Below are 21,453 nucleotides of genomic sequence, written 5' to 3'. Positions count from 1 at the left end.
TTGATTTTCTGACATGGAACTTTGAACCCTGCATTTAAAATCTTGTCACGGATGCTTTCTAAATATAGCATCCTCCTAAACTATGCTTAAAAATGTCTCACTGTTAAAGAGCTCCTTCAGGACCATCCTTTTTGCCTTTAACTGTATTGTCTTCACAGTTTATAAAAACTGTGGGGGAAAGACCCTCTCCTTCTATGATCCAGAGAAATGGTGTATCAGGATCTACTAACAAGCATTTCTCAGTTCAACGAGCATATTGGAACATGGACTGAAATACTGAATGTGCACTTAGCTCTCCACCATCAGCTTAATTTTTTTCCATGTGCAAATGTTAAACCCACTGTTGTTTACTTACCCAACTGCAATGGCCACACAAGGGACGCTTAAACTGAAAAATGTGACGTTAATTGCCATTTAAAGGGCCTTTATACTTGCTAAACTGTTACGATGGCTTATGTTCTCTTTCACAAGATTGGTAGTTTGGAAAAGGAGACATGATTCTGGTGAGATGCTGCTGCGAGAGAAAAAGGGCACAATTAGTTTCCAGATCAATTTGCCAGGAAGAGGAGGGGGACAAAAATCAATACTGTGATTATGCATGAAAACGTCATGTGCTTGCATTGAGATCAAAACATCAGTGACCTAAGACGAAGCAACTGGGGATCCATCTATAGGTTATCCATAAGTCATGTGTGGAGAGGAGGTGAAGACGGTGTGCCAGACAGACATTTAAATATACAAAGGGATAAATTACATGTGGATATGTAAATGGAGACGTGTTATCTTTACCCCAGAGCGTATGAAATAATGTCGGCTTTTATTATCTCATTTGTAATCAATAATGTGAAATTCTCTGAGGAAGCACTTAAAAGTGTCCTTCGGGAGTTTCTATGTTTGAAAAGCAAACAGGGAAAAGAGGGAGTGGCCAGTTCCTAAACCAACTGTTTACTGGTAGCATCAAAAGGATGCCGGGTGATGTGATGAGTTAATAACTGCTACAAGGTGCTGAAACTGCAACCGTGCTTGACGTATTCTGAACTGTCAGGGGGGATTTCTTCTGGAAATGAAAGCCACACAGGTCTAACATTTACACTTGCTGTTGCGGAAAAGAGCGAGCAATCCAAACGAGTCACGGAGATTCAAATATTTATGAGTTTCTTTTTGCCTTTGAGGTCAAAGGATTAAGATCAAACCTGGCGACAGAATGATAAGGGAGGAAGCACGTAGAAACAATGCCTTTCCTTGCTTTTATCCACAGGTTATAATCACTGAGAGCATCCTGAATGGGCTATCTGAAATCTTGTTGGTGTGAATTATGGATGGTGCCTGAATGGGACACGTTGTTGTGTCCCTTTACACAGAATAGGAAGCAGCAGACGGATAAGTGAGTGAGATGAAAGAGCGGGGCACCTGGCAGGTCCGCTCTCCAACATCTTTGATCCATCGAGGCAAACATCAAAGACTCTGCTTCACAGGCCGGCATCCACACAAAGCCGCCAACAGTTACCGCCATGAGCACCAATCGACAGCGTAAAGTGCAGCTCAACAAGAGTAGCGGCTTAGGAAAGATGGGTTTTCACAGGCTGAAATTACAACAATTGTGCAGTCTCTCAAAAGCAGAGGTCTGATGTGATCAATTTGAGGATAATGGCAGGTAAATTTCAGTGCAATTACTATCACAGGAAAGATTTGTGGAAACATATAATACCTAATGGGTGTGGATAATGTGTTTATTTTATGTTTAGTTTGGTACAAATCTATAATCTAAAAATAGCCCGTTTACTTTCTCCTACGCTGAATGTTCCTTGCTAAATTAAAATCAATGAAAAAATATATTCAGGCATCAGTTGTTGTGACTTGAACAATCAAGACTCAAAACCATTAGTCAAGATTGAACCAACTGGAAATTATATTAAATTGGTCTGATATTCTGGTAACAGTTTTCTAGAATGAACAAACTGACTTTAATGAGCAAATTTACTGATATTTTGTGTTAGAGACAATAAACTGATGGGCAGATTATGGCTTCTTTTATTACTGGTCTTTGGTGGGTAAAAAGCATTGCAGTATATTTTGGGATTTATTCTAAAATATTTTTAATGTCAGGATCTTTTTTATTTATTTATTTGTTTGTTTGTTTGTTTGTTATTGGCTTGTTCACAGAGTATTGTATGGGTTATATTCATTTATGGGTCTGAAAATGTCCTGAAAGTGTGACTTTTTAATTATTTATTTTTATTTAATCCCATGTGACTTCTGTTCTGTATTTATTCCTTCATCACTACAAGACTTTGGTCCTGTTGTAGTGCTTTATAAATAAAGCTGGTATGGTGTGGTATGGTATGGTATGGTATGGTATGGTATGGTATGGTATGGTATGGTATGGTATGGTATGGTACGGTACAGTATTTTGCATCAATTTTTAAAAACTATTTAAATCATTACTAAGTTAAAGTGGCTTCATGTATTATTAAAGAACCTGATCCAAAACCATCCATGCTCAATAATCCAGGTATACAATCCAACAATTTTTAGTCAGATCATCTGGACAGTTTTTTTGTGGGGGGGGTTTCTGAAACGTTTCACCTTCCATCCAGAAGGCTTCATCAGTCAAGGAAACACACAACACAAAATGGTGAAAGGTGAAACGTTTCAGCAAAACAAAGAAACTGTCCAGATGACCTGACTGGAAATTGTTGTAAAGAACCTGATGTTTTTTGTTGATGTTGTTTTGTTTTATTTATCGGTAAATTAAAATTAATGCAATAAAAATCAAGCTGGGAGTATAATAATTACAAAAAAAAACCTGCTAGAAAACTACTGTACATAACGTAACATTTTGGGACATTCCTCCACCACCACCACACACACACAAGTTTGGACTGTTACCTTTGAAAAACAATACCATTATATATGTATACATTTATGTATATATGTCTTTTTTTTTTTCTTTAAATAAATAAATAAACCTCCTAAACAACTGAATTCTGAAGGATTTTTCCACTTACATTTGTTTTCATTCAACCATCAGACCACAGTAAGCTAATTACAATTTCAAATGAGAGAACTTTAAAAGTAAACTTCAATCATTTGTAATCTGCCGTTGTCTTGTAAAACATTTTACTCCTCTGCTCAGAACATTGTTTAATTAAATTGTTCTCCTGTTAACATTGGATTTCTTTTGATGCACAACATCTGTCCGTCTCTTTTATGATAACTACTCACTGCATGATAAACGAGTCACTCTGCTCCAGTACAACTTTGTTGTAAACTGCAATCTGGCACTGCAAATCTATTTTAAAGCACCTGCTTTATGGACTGGCTTTAATAAAGGAACACATTGACATTTCTCATGTTATTGCTGACTTTCAGCCAGTCCTAGTGGGCGATATTATTGTTTGGACTTATCTTGTAGTTAAGACAGCCTGAGTATTTGTTCCCATGTATTTTCTTTGGAGTCCCCATGTGTGCATGTGTGCATGCGTGCATGTTTGTGTCTGTAGAGAAAGAGACAAAAGTGGGGTAGCTCAGGCATTAACAAAGAAAACAAATTGCAAACATCCTAATGTCCTTCCACATGGGAAAACAAAAAGCAGAGAGGAGAGAAAGGGAGAAAACTAAATTAAAAACAACCCAGGGCTTGTAAAAACGGTGGTGGTGAAGAAATCGTTAAGCTCATTTTAAAACTATTTCACACCAAAACATGAGCAATCCATTACATCACAGTTCACTACAGTTCCAATGTACTGAGGCTGGTTTACAGACACAAAACAAGGGGGGGGGGGGGGGGGTGAGGAGTACGACTTTATAATTTTTATAAAACAGTAACCAGATGGAGATAAAAAGAGGGGTGCTGTTGGTAGAGCTGCCGACTCTCAGCGAGCAGGTCGCCAGTTCAAATCCCGACCGGGTACCTTTCTGGGTGGAGTTTGCATGTTCTCTCTGTGCATGTGTGGGTTTTCTCCAGGTACTCCGGGTTTCTCCCGCAGATCAAAAACATGCATGTTAGGCTGATTGGTAACTCTAAATTGTCCCTAGGTGTGAGTGAGAGAGTGAATGGTTGTTTGTCTCTATGTGTCCATGTGATGGACTGGAGACCTGTCCAGAGTGTCCCCCGCCTCTCACACAATCATGGCTGGACATGGGCACCAGTGACCCCCGCGACCCAAAAAGAAGAAGCAGGTAAAGATAATGGATGGATGGAGATAAAAGGGGGTTCTTAGATTGTTTTATGACAGGGAGGTACAAGTTTTCTATAAAGATGGTTTATATGCAGATTTTCCCATTGTACTGTAGTAGTTATTTTTGGGTTTCCAGTTCATAGATATTTTCTTTGCTATAGTTAGGGCCTGAAGAAGCAGTGATGGGGACAGTGGGATGGGCCAGCCCAGGAATAAGGAGAGGGATTCTGCAACTTGTTTCCATAATTGCTGAATGGGTGAGTGGAGCCATAGAGCATGGATGAAGGTGCTAGGTGTGTTTTTAGAACAGAAAGTGCAGAAGACTGATGTGGAACCCATTTTACATAACCTGTGCTGTGTTTAATGAGTTCTGTGGAGAATCTAATATTGTATTAGTTGTGTGTTTGCATTTTTTGTTGTTGTTGTAGAGTAAATATTTTGGCTGATTAGTTGTTTAGGATGTGTTTTAAATTATACATCTATTCATGTTTTTTTTTTGGTAATATTAAAATAAACATAGCATTTCAGGTACTAATGTACTTGAAATGTATCTCTTTTTTTAATGTCCACTCTTTGTTCTGATCGTATTTGGAGTAATTTTGCATTGTTTCCTCCTCAGTGTTGTTTTAATTAGCTGTGGGACACCAGTGAGCCGATTCATTCAGAACAACTGGTTCACTGCCAGTGTCGGGGAGCAGTTCCACTTCATGTAATTAAACCAGAAAATTTGCATCAAATTTTACATTTCTCTTGTGGCAGTTTGACTAAATTCTCATTTAAATTATGGTAATGTTTTAGGAAGTTTTTTTTTTCTATTTATTTAGTTTTTGACACTGGAACTATTATTATGTAGTGTAACAAAAACTTTGTATTATACACACACACACACACACACACACACACACATATATATATATATATATATATATATATATATATATATATATACATATTTTTTTTTTTTCTTTTTCTAATAGTATCATAATCTAGTATCATCAAGTTAATCTATTATTAATAAAAACCTAGTTACCTTGAATGGTGATAAAAATCATGTGGCCTATAAAAGATGGTAATATGGAATAAATACACATTATTTATACCCTCGCCAATAAATTGTTGCCAAATTTCCCCTTTCAAAAGCTGCAAGAGATTGATGCCAAGTGATGGTCATTCAGCAGAAAATCTGACATCAACGTTCATTAGATGAAAATCAAGTCTTGTCCTCCAAGTTTTTCCTCTTTGGACCCACAATGAAATAAAATCACCCCATTTCGGAGAAACACTAATTTAATTACTGTCACATTACAACAATGACGTCATGGAAACACTGAGGAAAGCAAAGCAGATTCAGTCTTTCTCTAACGTTATGCAACTTAGGTGACTGACTATACTCAGCATATCAACATTTTATTTTATTTATTTATTTTATCCCAAAATATTGTTTGGGGGAAAAACATTATACTGCAGTTTGGAAATAAATGATTATATTTTTAGGTCTGAAAGATAGGCTTGGGACTCTGTTTGAAGTATGATAATGAACATATCGAAATGCTTCAATGCTGTTCAACAAAACCATCACACCCCTCTGAGTCTTGTGTCCAACCTACAAAGCTCTCAACAGCTTATAAACATTTTATATTACAGATCTTATTATTCTATATTTTCCTAACAGAGCACTTTGCTCTCAGACTGAAGGTTTACTTGTGGTTCCTAGAGTTTCCAAAAGTAAAATGGAAGGCAGAGCTTTCAGTTATAAAGCTAGTCTCTTGTGGAACCGATTTCCAGTTTCTGTCCGTGAGGCTGACACACTGTCCAGTTTTAAAACTGGGTTTGACTTTCCTTTTTGATAAATCCTATAGTTAAGATGGGCTTGGGTTTCATGAGCTATCCCTTAGTTATGCTGCTATAGGCTTAGACTGATGGAAGACAAACTGCTGCTGTCTTTACTTGTTCTACTCTACCTGTTTTTAATTATTTCTATTGTGATATGTGTTTTTGTCTTTCCTCAAAAAAAAAAAAAAAACTGGACCCGTCATTCTGTTTGTTTGTTTCTCCTTCTTGTTTCTCTCAAACCCCAGCAGGTCAAAGCAGATGGCTGATCGTCCTGAGCTGGTTCTGCTGGAGGCTTCCTCCTGTTAAAAATGAGTTTTTTCTTTCCACTGTTGCCTTTGTGCTTGCTCAGGATGGGAGACTGCGATGAAATGAAGATTCAACACAATCTTTGGCTTCCTGTGATAGAGAACTTTTACTAATAGCTTTTATAATGGATGTGAATGTTCTTGTTCAGTGCCCTGAGATGACGTCTGTTGTGACTTGGCACTTTATAAGTAAACTGAATTGAATTGAACTGAACAGAATCGTGATGTGACTAAAGATCCCCACCCCATCTATTACACCAACAAATAGTTTTTTAACTGAACATTGCTCAGGATCTTTGACCCTCACATCCCCAATATACAGCCTGTTAACTTCATTCTGTCTATGTATCAAATTTTCAAATAGTTCGTTATTAATACTACTTTCCATTTCTTATGTTCTTGACTCAAAAGGAGCAAGATGACATGACATGACAACATGTACAGTGTACTGTGATAATCAGTGATCTTTACCTATTTTAATGTAGACGCTACTACAACAACGCTGTGACATTTGTAATAAACGTACAACAATTAGGAGTGGTGGTGCATGTCCAAAGAACCATAATCTGACGTCTCATCTTCAGAACATCAAAGTGCTCTGCATCCTAAACTCTAGACTGACTGCAAATCCCTTGTACGTTTTCCTAAATTCAATATATGTATTGTACATAAACAAATTCCACTAAAAGATGCAACTACATATAGTTACATGATATAATCAGCTCGCTGCAGAACAAACACCCTGAGACTCTCTACATTGTAGCCGGAGACTTTAATCATGTGAATCTAAAGAATTGTCTCCCAAGCTTTAATCAGCATGTGGCAATTCCAACACGTGGGAACAACACGCTTGACCGTGTTTACACAAACGTAAAAGATGCATACAAAGCCAAACCCCGCCCCCACCTAGAACTGTCAGAGCACATATCTCAATTTTCCTGGCTCCTGATTACATGCCCCCGCTGAAACGCTCCAGACCGGTACAAAAGAAAGTTAAAAGTTGGATCCAGGACAGTGGCCCCACACTGAGAGATTGTTTTGATCGAACAGACTGGCAGGTTTTCAGAGAAGCTGCTGAAAATGGAGAATCACTTGATCTGGACCAATACACATCCTCAGTTCTGGGTTACATTAGTACATGTACTGACACCGTCTTCACCATAAGATATGTTAAAAGCTACTCAAACCGAAAACCTTGGCTGAATGCAGAGGTGTGCACCCTGCTGGAAGCCAGAAACACTGTCTTCAGGTCTGGAAGCTCAGAGGAGCTGAGTAGGACAAGGAAAGAGCTGGTTGCTGGTATTAAGAATGCCAAGGCAACATATGCACAGAGGATCGAGGGTCAATTCACCTCACAAGAACCTCGGAGCATGTGGAGGGCCATTAAGTGCATAACAGATTATAAAGGAAGGAGTGAACAATGCCCCAAAGACCCATCACAGCCTGATGCCCTCAACAAGTTCTATGCATGCTTTGAAGACCTGAACAGACCACCCAGCACGAGACTCACCTCACCACTGGATGAAGAGCATCTCAGTGTGACCTCAGCCGAAGTAAGGAGTACTTTCAGGAGGATTAATCCGCACAAGGCAACCGGTCCAGACAACATCCCCAGAAAAGTGTTGAAAGAATGTGCCGATCAGCTCTGCGAGGTGCTGGCCGACATCTTTAACACCTCACTTACCCTGGAGACAGTTCCCACCTGCCTGAAGACTGCCACCATCATCCCAGTCCCAAAAAGCTCTAAAGTGACTGGTCTGAATGACTATCGGCCAGTGGCCCTCACCCCAATAGTCGCTAAATGCTTTGAAAAACTGGTTATGACTCGCATAAAAACAACCATCAACACAAGAAGGACCCTCATCAGTATGCATACCACGAGAACCGATCAACAGAGGATGCAATCTCCTCTGTGGCCCACACTGTGCTCAACCACCTGGAGCAGAAAAACTCTTACGTCTGTATACACTTTGTGGACTTCACATCCGCCTTCAACACCATGATTCCCCAAACCCTGATGGACAAACTATTCACACTAGGACTAAGCCCCTCCATTTGCAACTGGGTACTAGACTTCTTAAACAGACCACAGTCAGTGAGGATCCACAACTTCTCCTCCTCCACCATAATCAATCAACGTTTATTTATACAGGTAAATCCCATTGAGCCTCGAGGACTCATTTACAAGAGAGACCTGATTTCAACAAAGAAAGATGACAACAATGGACAACAGCAACAACAATAAGCAGTTATAAAAACTCATACTACAGTTTTTTTTTTGTTTTTTTTTTTAACAAATAGGATGGCTAAAAGGAAAAAGGTAACAAAACAAAACAAAAAAAAACAGCTAGATTCCAAGACAAATGTATAAAACTAAAAACAGGAACATGTCTGCATTGGTCCCTGCCAGGAGTCCAACAGATTCTTAAATCTGTTTAATAACCCTCAGCACTGGCTCTCCTCAGGGATGTGTGTTGAGCCCCCTCCTGTTTACTCTGCTCACCTATGATTGTGCAGCTACCCATCCAGGCTGTCATATTGTAAAGTTTGCAGATGATACAGTGGTGGTGGGATGTATCACAAACAATGATGAGTCCAGCTACAGACAAGAGGTGGAACACCTGGAGAGCTGGTGCAAAGAGAATAACCTTCACATCAATGTGAAAAAGACAAAGAAGATGACTGTGAACTTCAGAATGCACAAAAACACTTACACCCCCCTGAATATAAGAAGATCTGCAGTGGAAGTGGTCTCCAGCTACAAGTACTTGGGTGTTCACATGAATGACAACCTCAGCTGGAGCAACAACACCACCAGCCTGATCAAGAAAGCTCATCAGAAAATCTACTTCCTCAGGCGGCTGAGACGAGCTGGTCTGGGAAGCTCAGTCCTCACCTCCTTCTACAGGTGTGCAGTGGAGAGCATCCTGTGCTCCAGTATCAACGTGTGGCATAGAGGCTGCACAGCTGCAGAAATAAAAGCTTTGCAGAAAGTGGTGAAGGCTGCACAGAAGTCTGTTGGAGTCAGTCTCCCCACCATCACAGACATTTACACCTCCAGATGCAGGAAGAGAGCCACCTGCATCATGAAGGACCCCACTCACCCAGCACACACACTTTTTGCCCCACTCCTCTCAGGCAGGAGGTTGAGGAGCATTAAGGGTAGAACCACTAGACTGAGGAACAGCTTCTACCCTGAGGCTGTTAGACTCATGAATCTCTAACCAGAATAATCACAGTGAAAAAATCACATCATGTTGCTGCTGATCTGTTTCAGTGTTGCTGCTGATCGGTTTCAATGTCGCTGCTGATCTGTATCAATGTTGGTGTGTTTATCTGTGCTCATTTGCTTACACAGACTCATGTTCAGGTTTGTGCTGATGTTCAACGGATGTTTTTTATGTAATTAGTGCTTAGTGTATATTTATTTTTTGTTTTCCTTAGTTAATATCTGGATGTTATCATTGTTTTTTTGTACATTTTATTGTTGGATGTAACTCGGACACTATGTACATAATTTAGCTCCACCACATGGGGTGTGAACGACAATAAAGAATCTCTGACTCTGACTCTCTGACTCTGAGCTAAAACATTCAGAGGATTGGTTTACTCATACGAGCTCACAGAATCTTTCTCTAACTGAGATTTTCTCTGACTGTGTGATGGAGAGTGAAGCTTTGGAAAGCTGAAACTTATTAGAATAATTGTGCACCTCAATTTCAAAGCAAATATGTAGGATTGCCCTCAGTCAAATAAAAAGAAAGACAAGTTATGGATTGCATGGGTAAGTTTTGCTTCCATGAAATCAAGCAGCCTTTCCCACCTATTGCACAAGGGTGACTCAAACTGGGGCTCTTCTATTTCAATTTAATTAAAGCAAAGACAAAGTCCACATGCAGCAGCAGATAGTGTTCGAATGTAATGCTACACCTACTCAATACCCAAGAGGTATCAATTTATAATATAGATTTAAATGTGGCCGTTGTCATGGCTAAATTGATGTAAGAAACAGATAAAAAGAAACAACCACATTAATGTTGTTGTTTTTAGCACAACTTGATGCAAAACAAGGCTTGAATTCTGTCTTTTCTACAAAGAAAACCTGTGATAATGGAGCTAAAATGTCATACATTTAAAAAACAAAATTGATTTTGATCAAGTAGCAATTCTTTTTTTTTATCCTATATAATGCAAAACCTACAACAAATGATATGGCTAGTGATCCACCTACACTGTGCATGTTAAGAGCCAAGCATGTACAGTTTGTAATGTGCTTTATATATTCACACACATTAAAAAAAAAGACCTGCTCAGTGTTAGATCACAGACAGTTAGCTTCTTCTTCCGCCTGTGGGCGATCTAATGTCCGGCTGCTCACTGAGCTGCAGAGTAAAAAGCGTTGACCACTTTCTCCAGTATAATTGGACAAACGCATCAATTACATCAATAGCAAATTACAACATTCATAATTGATCCCTGGACAACTGCTGTATAGGTCATCCCACTGTTCAATAGCTATACCACAATATTCATGTTACACTGAACATATTCAGGAACTAATTAAATCTCAAAGGAGGGGATCGATGTTAGAAGAAGCACGAGAGAACTATTGATCGCAGCCTACAACAGGGATCTCTTAAAGCAGGGAAACTGTGTGGCATGATGCAATTTTATTATTATAGTAAATGATCACTGGGAGGATTTTTTTTCTTTTCGGTTTGAATAGCTGTAATAACAAAATTTCCACCTGAATGAAAATAAATTTTCTCTTGCATTCTCACTATACACTTCTATTAACTATGAGATTACATTTATATTGAACCGGTACAGGGCTGAATTGTCAAAAGCCCATACAGCACTTAAGGAAGGAAGATGGCTATCAGCGCAAGCTTTCACTTGATGAATCAATAGCCAAGACAACGGGAAAAATGCTAATGTCTGCACAAGGACAACTATTACTGTAGCAACACTCGGCTGGTTTGAGACGGAAGAAATATTTGCTCATGTTGTGATAAAATGTTATTTCTTTTCTTCATTAGAAAAGCATAACAACAGAAACTGTCACGATCCTCGAGGTTGGAACCCAATTGCAGGGAGGCGAGTGAGGCAGGAGTATAAAATAAAAATAATTTATTTCTCTTTTAAATAACAAAACAAAAGGCTGTCGGTGCAGCAAAACTTACTTTGGCAGACAGGATCAGAAACTAGGCAGAGCAGATCATCAGATGGACAAAAAACTGACAAGACAGAGGAGGACTGAGAAATCTGTGAACACAGAACAATCACCGGACAAGGAGTGAAGGAGAGAAAGGCTTTTTATGAGACAGAGGGAGAGTGAGTAATGAGAGCACCTGGGCAGGTGGCTGATGAGGGACAGGTGCGAATGATAAAGACTGAGTGGAGAGGCAGACTGAGGATTGAGTGGAAAATAACAGAATCAGATAAACAGAAAATCACACACAGAGCAGAACAACAAAAATATAAAGAGCAGACAGAGACAGAACCTTGAAATGGAAGGAAATGATTTAGTTTGTGGGATGATAGTTTGAAGATATTAATGTTGGTTCCTGGTTGCAGCTTGAAGGAGAAGGCAGAGGCTTAGGCAGATGGGGGGGCAGCGGGGGCCGCTGACCGTGACAGTTGGTTCCTGGTTGCAGCTTGAAGGAGAAAGCAGAGGCTTAGGCAGATGGGGGGGGCAGCGGGGGCCGCTGACCGTGACAGAAACACGGTTTGACTTACTTCTGAAGCCCACGTTGTTCACATTTATATAAATAAAACAGAGATAATACAATATAAAACGTTTTTGTTTGTTTCAACTTTTTTTAAAGTGTTGATTTAAATGGAAGCTAAAAGGTTGTTTTTTTTTTTATCTTTATTTTGTTGATGTTGGTGGATTAAAGTGTGGTATTTAAAACGGATTAATTAAATCAGAACACACAGATTGAACCAAAGTCCAAAGATGATCGAAACGGTGACTTTCTGAACATTTCTTCCTCTTTGTGACTCAATATGTCGAATGCTGACACCACCTGATGTGAGCAGCGTGTCTAGAAATGTAAATAGTTTGTGAAGCAGTGGCGATTTTAGACTCTTTTTAGGGGTGCCCAAGCACCCCTCAATTTAACTCAGCACCCCTGAAAAATTAAGAAACCATCTTTACGATTTTGTAAGGAAGCTCAATTCTCAAACCTTAGATTCACCAAAATATTGAGTACATTTGGAATAAACATGGACTAAATGATGACACTCTTAAACGGGCCAGTATTTATTTATTTATTTTTCTTTGCACGGGTTGGATCTTCGACGCCACCTGTCAATCAACCCAATCGGCAACCTCGATTTGTCCTGAAGTGAACGCCTCAATACCTCCAGGAGCTGCACCCCATTTTCCTCTGGCAGCATTGTCGGGGTTTTGCGTTACGAACCCTTTGCAGTCAGAGGGATTTCATGAAAAATAATCAGAAAAATGGTTACATGTCGTCAGTGGAGAACATGTAATTCAGACAGTGTTCCGCTGAGCATTTAGAGGGTGGAATACAGTTTATTCCATTTCCAAAACCTAAACGGAGTCTGAAATTTTTTAAAGATGGATAAAGGCTGGCGGGCGACCTCATGAGCAGCTGAATACAACACTGATAAACAGGAAGTACTGTATGTTCATCTACACGAAGATAACCGCAAGTAGGCTTCTGACGCAATGACCACTGCAAAGAGCTATTGTCAGCACTGGGGGCTAAGCACCCCTTATGGTCAGATTCTAGAATCACCCCTGTTGTGAAGTAAACATAAAGCTGAAATATATATGTTACAAAATACTTAATTCATGTAAATAATATGTCCAAATGCTTAACATAAGCTATAGAAATCTAGCACAGATTAAGTCAGACGCAGATAACAACTTGTGATGTCTTAATGTTGGTGAAGGGTAACAGCCAGATGTTTACATTCAAACACAATTCTAGTAAAAGTTGTGTATTTTATTAGCTTCACGATGCATCAAATTTTTATGGAAAATGATTTGTGATCAGGCATGAAAGATTTAGTTTAATTTGCAACAAAAAGTGTCCCCATTTAATTGTTTAAGTATCTTTCTATTTCACAATTTTCTATGAACCTTTGCTTAAAAAAATACATATTTTTAAAAGCATGTATGAATTCATGACTACTCAACCAAGATGAGGTCAAACGGGTTATAACAATAACTGCTGTCGGTGCACAAACCTTTGCAAGAGTTTTTCATTACAAACGTCAAAATACGTGGAAAGGTGTTTGTATTATTTATTCCCATTCACAACCAGTGAGAAAAATACATTTCATGTACCAGGGTTCTCTTTGTCTCCATTTTTAGTAAAACTTTTGGGAAGCTTAACCAAAAACTACAGGATTACGTTACAGTAACACATCTCTCCACACGTTATATTTGTACACAACATTTTACTAATCTGCCTTCTTTTGCCTTAATGGTGCCACTTTTTTTATTGAACTTAAATAATGATACTGAAAGCACACTGTGAGCACATAACCTTTAAATATTACATGGACATATACTTAGATAAAACGTGGAGGTAATAATATATAATACATATTTGTATTTGTAATTGCCAGGTAATAGCTAAAAAGTACAATGTATGTATCAAGTAAGTACCAGGTAAATACCATTTGTAGAATCGGTACATGTATGTTTCAAATAAGTACTAGGTAAGTACCTGGTAAGTATCAGAAACATATCAGGTAAGTACCATGTGAGTAATTAGTTTTACTTTCTGTGAGTTTCATCCATATATTTTTCGTTTAAAAAATTTCTGTAGCCAGAAAGTTGGAGCCAGACATTTTTAAACTGCTTCCCGTTTTTTTATTTTTAGAAGGTCAGTATAGTCTCATTAAATACTTTGATCCAGCTGTAAAAATCAGATTTTATTAACGATGACACTTGCTTTTCCTGGGCAGAAGAATTATTAAAAAAGCCTCAGAGTTCATTTTGCACACCAGTAAAAGGTTTCAATTCATTTACAGCTGAAATATTGGTGGTGTCATTTAAAACTGCACTTCTCCTCCATTCTTCTCTCTGCTGATGACCTTTCTGTACTGTCCACGTCTCAGGCCCGGTGAAGAGAGTACTTGGCCACACTCCATCTCTTCCCAAATGGGGCCAGATGAGGGAGGGAGGGAGTGGGTTTTTCCCCTAGTCATTGGAAACAGCTGTCACGCTGTCGTCTGGTGCAGATCTGCAGCCAGAACCGGCTGGGAGAGCCGGCGGGGAGAAGAGAGCTTCTGTTTTTGTGTCCGCTCGCACTTAAAGCGCTCACCTGAGTGAATTCATCGAGCCTTGCCTTCCAGCTACACTTAAAGCTCAGGGACATAAACAATCAGATGGTTTTGCTCCAGGAGGGAGCACTACTGGCTGCTAGGTTTCAGAAAAACAGTTTCTCATTAACTTTTAGAAAGGCTTGCTTTTCCTTCACTGTTCGTGGCTTTCGTTCCATGCATGTGTTTAAGGTTGCGTTTGCACGTGAATGATCTGATATGAGGAAAAAAAATAAATTCTACTTTTTCATATAAATGCAAAACCTGAGGAAGGTTAAAAAAAATGCTTCAAAATCAAAATGTGAAGCAGAGAGGGGAGGTTTTTGTGCAAAACCTTTAGCATGTGTTTCATTAGCAGGACCTGACCTTATCTCCCAGGTCCAAACCTTATCTCCCACAGATGCAGCCAGAATGCATAATAGGGGAGGCCCTTTGTGGCAAATGCTGTGGGGCAGAGCCCATACCCCGTTCCTGGTTCAGACCCCTCCTCCTCCCCCTTCCTCCTTTCAAGCCACAGCTGTACACACAAATGTACACTGAATAAAAAAGAAAAGCGCACACAAAAACACCTCCCATGTGTTCATCACCACCTCTGCGTTATCCGTTGTTTCTGTTTTTTTCCCACCTCCAGAGGCAGGGTTTATGTGAATCAGAAGGTGATGTCTGAGATTGTAACCAGGCTCCTGAAGCCAAGAGACAATGAGGTTTTATTTTTTACCAAGAACCAATAAAAGATAACGGAAAAATCGGTCGTGGACGTTTATGAATGCTACCAAAATGTACAATTATTTTAATTAAATGGAAACGGGAGCACATCTCTATGTATATGTCGGATGCCAATCTGTGCATGTAAAGTGCATTTGTGTGCAGAATACAAGATGAGCAACTGTGCAAGAATCAGAACCGCGTGGAGGCGACCCCCTCCATATTCATGAGTATCCCCATATGCGACCCAACACAGTAAACAAAGAATATTAAAGGCAGACACTGAGGGACAGCCTAATGAACACATACATATATTACTCACAGTGTAATGAATCGACTGAGCTTTCTCTTTCATCTAATATTTATTAAAGTAATATTCCTGCGACTTTCCACCTGAAACGTCTGGAGTTTAGCAGCAGACCTCTGAGCGCTGCAGCTCATTGTGAGGACAATATAAATCCTTCACATAATGAAATACTTGATGTCTATCAATCACCTGCAGCTGTGGATCACATAACACAGAAGGGACACTTTTTCTTTTAGAATGAATGTACAAAAGTAGATATATTTGTTGGTACCCTAACAAAATAATAAAAAGATCAAATCATTGGTTCAAGAACCTTCTGTCAGAAGCTTTGGGATTTTTCAACGTGCATTTTGGTGAATTCCTGTCTGGCTTTCTTGTGTTTTCTTCTATGAATCCCGTTATGACACACTGGTTCATTTTCATCTATAAATCCCTCTTGGTCTGCTGCCTTCTTATATCTCCTCCCTCATGTCACGCCGTCAGTGCAGTTACATCATGCACTCTCAGGTCATCATTACCTGCAGTGTTCCCTCGGTGCGGACTGAACTCGGCAAAAAGGCATTTTCCTACTCATCTCCTACAACCTGGAACACCTTGCAACAAGAACTGAAGTTGTCTACCTTGATTTCTTTAAGGGGTTTCAAAAGTTTGACAATGTCAGTGGAAAAGTTAAGGCAGATATGTTCTTGTTTTTAGTATTTCACCGTTTTACAGCACCATCATTTTTCGGGCGGCTGTGGATGAGTGGTTAGTGCAGTCGTCCTCCAATGCAGGAGTTGGGGGCTTGAAATCACTAGTAGTCACATGCCGAAGTGTCCCTGGGTAAGACACTGAACCCCTCGTTTCCTCCGATGTGTGTCCCGTCGGTGCATGAATGTGATAAAGCATTGATTATTCTTTGCATAGAAATAGTAGAGTGCTGTATGAACGGGTAAATGTGGCACAGATTGTAGTGTAAAGCTCTTTGAGTATCTAGTTAAGATAGAAAGGTGCAGTATAAGTACAGTCCAGTTACCATCAGCACAATCTGTACAATCAACCTGGGGCTGCATTTCCTCTTGCATCCATTTCCTGAGAGGTTGGTTACAGTCCCATGAACCGTATTAACTAATACTGATAAACTCAGAGACTTATGAAGCTTGTAGCCTTTATCCAACAAAGTTCAGTCAGGTCATCTGGATGGTTTCTTTCTTTTTTTATTTCTTTTTGAGATGTTTTATCTTTCATCCAAAGGACTTCATTAGTCTGAGGAGCCATAACAGAGTCCCACAAGCAGCACACTCACATAGTGGACCAACCACTAGCACAACCAACTGGTTGGTCCACCATGTGGGTGTGCTGCTTGTGGGACTCAGTTTATTATGGCTCCTTGGACTGATTAAGTCCTTTGGATGAAGGACAAATTGTCTCAACAAAAGAAAAAAAAGACGGCAGAAACCATCCAGATGACCTGACTGAACTTTGTTGGATTTTTTTACCTGGATTATTGAGCATGGACTTTGATGCTTGTAGCCTTTAGCTTTAACATAAACCCTCACCTTTACTGTCTCAGCTTCATGTTCAGTGTAGCACACACAACCATACCAAACTACCCTCTGGAATATTTGTTTCCTTTAAATACACTGAATGGCTGATGAAAAGCTTGAAAGAACCGTGATACCAATTAAGGTCTTACATGAATGTAATGTAACGAGTATGTCTCTTTAAGCATACCAACAAATCTATCCAAACAGTTTTATTAGATATTTGGGGGGAAAAGCAACACATTATTTTCAGTTTTGTTTATCACATTCTAAGGGCATGTAGAAATACTGTACATTAGATGATTTGTTTAAACCAAATTGCTTCCACGGGCAATGAAGCATTGTTTCAATGAGCTGTAAGGGTCCCGATAAATTTATCTGCATCTGCACATGCAGTTCTGCTTTTTTTTGTAAATCATGTTTTCCATAATGCAAATTAAATATCTGAATCTGATCATCTCTAAATTATCTGTCACAATGAACTTACAGTGTCATTAATCTTCACAGAATATTTAAAGAGCCACCTCATGAGTAGAGCGTGGTAGAGTGTGGGACACCAGCAGAGCATGACAGCGTTGTGGGATAACTACGACTGCAAACACTGCTGAGGCTGTAGGAACAGAAACGCCTGCAGGTCCCCCGGGACGCGTAGACTCGGGTTCTGGAGTCGAAGCAGCTGACAGGTTACCACAGCAGCTTGAAAACCTCTGGAAGCGTCTGAAACCTAAATCACCTTCAAAAAGTGACAGATCACAGCTGCGTTCTCCGTGCCTCTTTCATCGCATCTGCTGCTACAGACTCGACTTTTTCAAGCGCTCCTCGTGGGTTTTTATGTTCGTTTTTGTGAAGGCCAAAGGCCTGACGGGATCTCTTTTTGTAAAATGTCTGCATCTACATTGGAGAATTTCCCAGTAGTTTGACTTTTACTAATTAATCAAGCTCTTTTGCATGTAAACAAACCGAAGTGGAACCCATTGCCCTTTCTCATGTGGAAGACGAGCAGCTACTGGGCTCCCTCTGTTGGCCTTTATTCACCTATATCTGCATCTGACCAGGCTAGAAGTGTTCAGGCTTTGTCAGTCATGCCTTCTGTTCATTTTAACTTCAGCTGTTTTATACCATTAAAGGCAATCTAAAGGAAATCTCTGTTTAGTCTGAGAATTAAATAAGAACAGAATAGGGGCAAGTTTTAAATAGAATTAAATTAGATTTTGTTTTCCGTATCATTTTGCTGATCAGTTTGATGTTAGATTTTTTTTTTAAAGCTAAAATCATAAAACAAAAAAGGGAACCATGGATTATCTGATTTATCAACAAACAGTTCAAAACAAATCTGTAGCAGATGAACAAAACAGACGTAATAATCATTTTTATTGTCAGTTGCCAAAGACCAGTAAATCCATTGCAATAAGGTTTTGCTCGTGTCTGTGCGTGAGCCTGTCTGTTAGCATAGTATCTCATAAACCATTGGACAGATTTTACTGAAACTTACAGAAAGCATTACTTGGATGTACATCTACAACTTCTACTTTTACAATGAAACCAATTCAAGATTGCTACTTTGGACAAATGACAGTAGTACCTCGTTTATTGCAAGTGTTTGTTTCTGACCCCCTCCCCTCCATGTTATATTTATTTTACTATTTATATATATATATTAAGGCTTTAGAAACCCTTCCAACACTGTTGCAATGTTCTAAATCCTTAAACCTACGTCATTTTAACAACATATGTACAGTACTGTATATGTAGCTACTAAATTTTACTTACCAGGCTCTGCAGAACAGGAGCAGCTCTCAGTTCCGGTCCGACTCCGTTCTGGTCCGACTGTTCCATTTTTCTGCAGACCTACCCTGCAGCAAAGAAGCACACAATCAGTGTTCTAAACTCTTAAACCTACGTCATTTTAACAACATACGTACAGTATGTTGTACAGTATGTATGCAGCTACTAAATTTTTCCACGCTCTGCAGAACAGGAGTGGCTCTCAGTTCCGGTCCGACTTTGTTCTGGTCCGACTCGGTTCCGTTTATCTGCAGACCTTCCCTGCAGCAACAAAGCCCACAATCAGTTTGCTAAACTCTTAAACCTACAAATTTTAACAACATACTTATATGTGCGCATTTTGGGGTGGGCCAGACCTTTGGTTGGTCGGCGCAGGACCGTAGAGGGTCAATCGAGTCCAAGTCTGGGTGAAAAAAGTCCCGATGGACTACGGAAACAGTGCCTGACCTTCAGCGGCGCGCATCCCTGCTCGGAGCCGACATGGACGTGTGGGCCGGCTACCAGCTCTCAAGATTCACCGATGGGTCTGGAGGTCTGGTTCTGTTCTGGTTCTGGTTCAGTTCGATGGGTTCTGTGCGGCTTCTCTGCATCCGCTGGGTACCGATCAGTTCAAAACTTTCCCTCTAATTTTTCAGCAGAAGGAAACAGGGCTTCTGGGAGGGGCCTTGTTCCCTTCTGGGAAATGTAGTCATTATGAGCAGGAATACAGTGGAGGCTTACTAAGAGAAAAATACAAAATGGGGGCGTCTGTCCGATGTAGTTTATTTTTTTGTTAACTTTTTACTGTACAGTACTGTAGCCAGTACTGTCTCAATTACGTGAGTAAAATAAAAGTTGGCAATCTTGTGTTCTGTACAATTTTTTTTGTAAAATATTATGTAGCCTACTGTACGTTCACAAACCACGAGATAGCGAATCCACGAAAGTCGAACCAGGAAGTAGCGAGAGACCACAAAAAAACTGGCTATAACTAAGTCAGTTTTACAGATAATGATCTAAATGTAGTGTGGTGGCAGCTTCGACTGATCCCCAACAAGCACTCTTGATCAAGATCATCGTTTCCAATGTTGCCGATAACTCTTTTGAAATAACTTTCTCTGCTATTTTTCTATAAACCACTGGAGATATTTGAATAAAAATTTCAGGAATTAATCATCAGATGTACATTTACAACTATTTAACTTTTGGAATCAACCTAACTTAAGATGGCTGCCACAGCCATCTGACTTTAGAAACCACAACCATGGCTATAGTTCAGTCAGTTTTATAGATACTGAGCTCAAACCTAACGTAGTCGCTGAGAGTCATTAACAACACAGCCTGGGAGTGACATCTTGTTATAATGCATGACACACCACCACCAAAATGGCTTCAACTCGGTCATTTACCAACATCAGAAGATATTAGTCTAAAACTCTCCTCACCATGTCTGACAAAACAGACACAGTACAGAAATCAGAATGTTGTTTCCATTCAGGCTTCTAAATTTAGAAGAATAATTTATATTTCTTGAATTGACATTTAAGTTTTGTCTTTTTTCTTCTTTTCACCAGGAGTGGGAGAAATGTGACTACCCTTTGCACTTCATTATACGGTCTCCAGTTGAATAAGATGATTAAATGTTGAACGGTGAATTTAATACACTGTAAAAATATGCAGAGAACAACTTCTTTAATCTCATGACCTCTGACCTGAGCTGCTCTTTGCTCCATCTGCATAACGTGAGCGCTGCTCTCGGATGATTATTACAGCAGGATCACTTGAACTGACCACAGCTTCCTGAATTAATTAGAATCCCCAACAATGTTCTAACTCATTATTGTTGCCAAGGAGCCAACATCTGAAACACATTTGTGTTTTAATACATTATTCATGGTCAAAATCGAAACGCTTCATTTACTCATCAAGAATAAGGGTAAATACTTGAAAGTTGTTTGTTTATAAAATCAGTTTTTAGGCTTTCAGACAGCACTGTGTTATGCTCATTATTATTATCACTCGTTGCCATGAAAGCCAGGTTATATAATTCAGTTCATTTCTATATGGCACCCAAGTCAGAACAGAAGTCATCTCAGGGCACTGAACAGAAACATTTACTTACATTAAAAAAGACAGTGAGTAAACATTTTCTAAGGAAGCCAGCAGACTGCGGTGAAACGTCACTTTGTCGCAATCTCCCATCCTGAGCAAGGATAAAGGCAACAGTGGAAAGAAAAAAACTCCATTTTAACAGGAAGAAACATCTAGCAGAACAAGGCTCAGGATGAGCTGCCATCTGCTTCAACCAACTGGGTTGGAGAGGACAGGAAGGAGGCTAACACAGAATGGCAGGTCCAGATGTACTTTCTATAGACGGAAAGACAAAAGACATTTGTTAAGGATAGAAATACTTACAAAAACAGATACTTCAGTAGAGCAAGTAAAGTATATACAGTGTATATATATACATATAAAAAAAAATTTCAGTCCTCACCTCCTTCTATAGGTGTGCAGTGGAGAGTATCCTGTGC

This window comes from Nematolebias whitei, chromosome 6 (genome assembly GCF_014905685.2).
Source record: "Nematolebias whitei isolate Nwh7 chromosome 6, NemWhi1, whole genome shotgun sequence".
Classification (NCBI taxonomy): domain Eukaryota; kingdom Metazoa; phylum Chordata; class Actinopteri; order Cyprinodontiformes; family Rivulidae; genus Nematolebias; species Nematolebias whitei.
Note: the sequence above shows the minus strand (reverse complement) of the source record.